Source organism: Trichechus manatus, unplaced genomic scaffold (genome assembly GCF_000243295.1).
Source record: "Trichechus manatus latirostris isolate Lorelei unplaced genomic scaffold, TriManLat1.0 scaffold00201, whole genome shotgun sequence".
Lineage (NCBI taxonomy): Eukaryota > Metazoa > Chordata > Mammalia > Sirenia > Trichechidae > Trichechus > Trichechus manatus.
Genome location: NW_004444137.1, coordinates 2,548,409 through 2,551,246, shown reverse-complemented (window position 1 = coordinate 2,551,246; position 2,838 = coordinate 2,548,409).

The following is a 2,838-nucleotide window of genomic DNA, read 5'->3' as shown; positions in this document are numbered from 1 at the left end:
AAACTGGTTCATTTGGTGGATCAGAGCCCTTGGTTGTAAGTAAAACCTACTTGATAAAAATATATGTTTACTCTGTGGAGTTTATAAAAGGGTTGAGAGCAGCAAATGATGGAAGGGATTCTCCAGCCTACCAACTCATGTAGATGGCATGGCCCTTCCTGGAGGCAGGAGTCCTAGCTAGGCGCCCTCATTTTAACAAAAGGTGTTCAGTGCGAACATGTGCTTAGGTGAAATTCAGAGCCTATGGCTCCACCCTAAACCAGAAACTCAGAATATCAGTTTAGGTGTTTGGGTGCTTATCAAGGAGGCCTGGTGGCACAGTTGTTACGTGCTGGCTGCTAACCAAAAGGTTGGCAGTTGGACCCCACCAGCAGCTGCAGGAGAAAGATGTGGCAGTCTGTTTGCAAAAGATTTACAGCCTTGGAAACCCTATGGGACAGTTGTACTCTGTCCCATAGGGTTGCTATGAGTTGTAATCAACTCTATGACAATGGGTTTGGTTTAGTAGGATTTGAGGTGCTCATCAAAACACGGTTGTTTAGGATTTTCTGCTATCTAGCTTTTATCAAGGTGTCCCTGGGTTAACTTGACTACTAGCCAAAAGGTTGGTGGTTCAAACCCACCCAGAGGAACCGGGGAAGAAAGGCCTGACAATCTGCCTCTGAAATGCCACAGCCTTAAAAATCCTGTGGAGCAGTTTTACTCTGTACACATGGGGTCATCATGAGTCAGAATCGACTTGACAGCAACTAATGACAGCTGAGAGAAGATGTTTTTGGAATATTGTTTGAAAAACCTGCTGCTTATATATTCTTTTGCTACATAAATTTCTGTTGTACATTAACTGTATTTTAGAGTCCTAAGCAAAACTTTTTCCAATACTTTGTTATACTCTCAATTTGTACCCAAAGTTGGGGGGCGGGGGAGGGGGGAAATGGAAGCCAAAAGATGAGGACACCTTTTGTTGTATCTTTTGTAAAATGCCCTGTGTGAAATTTCTCTTGGAGTTTAGTACAAGAAAAAACTTTGCTTCTTTTTGTGTTTTTTCGTATTTTTGATTTTTCAGTTTGCTAGGAAACTCTGAATTTTATTTACAGCTCAACTCTTTAACAATTATGTGGAACTATAGACTGCTTTATTTATGTTTTTGTTTTTTCTATTCTTGCTTTTTTTCCGTTATTTGTATTTTCATGGTTTTTATTTCTATTGTATAATTATCGTATGTTTTCCTGTTTTAAGTCATCACAAATCTTTTTGGAAAACTAGCCAAGCATCTAGAACTGTTCTGGTACACAGAAGGCACTCAGTAAATACTAGTTACATTCACTCAAGTGAGTTGAAAAGTGATTAATCCACAGGGGTATTTATTTGGTAATGAAAAAATTAGAAAACACTTTCCTGCAATCTTTATAGGCTATAAGACCTAATTTATCGCTGTTCATTTTGTGTTGGCTTTTTTTTTTTTTTAATATTTCTAAATGTAAATTGCCTCTTCAATAGATTGTAAATTCAGAGGAAAGAGTTATAAAACACCTGACAGTGCTATTTAAAGTAGCATAACCTCAGAAAATACTTGTGATTGATTAGGACAACTGCAAACCAAAAAAAACAAAAAACGCTCATTGCTGTTGAGTCGATTCCGACTCATAGCAACCCTATAGGACAGAATAGAACTCCCCATAGGGTTTCCAAGACTGTAATCTTTCCAGAAGCAGGCTGCCACATCTTTCTCCCATGGAACCGCTGGTGGGTTTGAACCTTTCAGTTAGCAGCTAAGCGCTTAAACCACTTTGCCACCAGGGCTCCGAACAACTGCAGAGACTCATAAACTGCTTCAGTGATATAAGAAAACTAAGAAGGACTGCCCGTGGTTTTGATGGGAAAACACAACATACAGGCAATGTTCCCCTGCCCTGACAGTTGAGTTAGTTAGAGCAGTCATGCACATATGCCAGGTCTGTCAAGAAAGTTAATACTTAAAAGTTAATGAAAAAACAAACATTGCCGTTACAACATGTCAGGAATGAGAACTAATAGAGAATTGCCAAATATCAGGGATTTAACAGAAATTCCAGGTCCTACTGACACAACTTTGGATCCCAGCTTCACTTTGAGACATCAGTGAGGTATTTAAAGGTTGTGTGCTTCCATTTCTTCACCTACAAAATAGCTACTATAATATCTATTTTACCTCAAAAAGTCTTAGACGTCAGTTTTTTTTATCTGTAAAATGTAGAGAATTATGCCCATTTTGTAGGATTGATAAGTATGCAAAGCACTTGGCTCCAGGAAATGGGAACAGAATAGATAACATTAAGTCTTATTGATCAACTTTCTTCTTAGTGTATTCTGGGCATTTAGATATGTTATTTAATTTTGAAAAAATGTTGAAGCTGGTACAATTATCCCCATTGAGGAGACAGGTTAAGTTACTTACCAAAGTCTGCATCTAGTAAGTCATACAGCTAGCATTTGAACCCTGACTTCAAAGCTCGTGTTTTTAATCAGTGTTTTGCATAGCACCTCAATACATGTTAAGGTGTTCAATAAAATTTAGTCTTCTTAGTTCCATTCTGCATTTCAGGAAAAGGTTTTTGAGTGTGAGACGGGAGTCTAGTCTCTGTTATCCTCTGTGGTTTGGAAACTTTACTCTCTACGTTGAATCCTGTGAGGTCATGGATTCCCAGACACTACCTCTTCCCCCTGCCAACACCATAGTTGCTGGTTGCATATACAAACATACGCCAGGCCCTTAAGATAAATGCCATCTTTGTCTAGGGCTGGGAGGAATGGAGGATTGAGGGGTGATACCTAAAGGGTACTGGGTTTCTTTTTGTG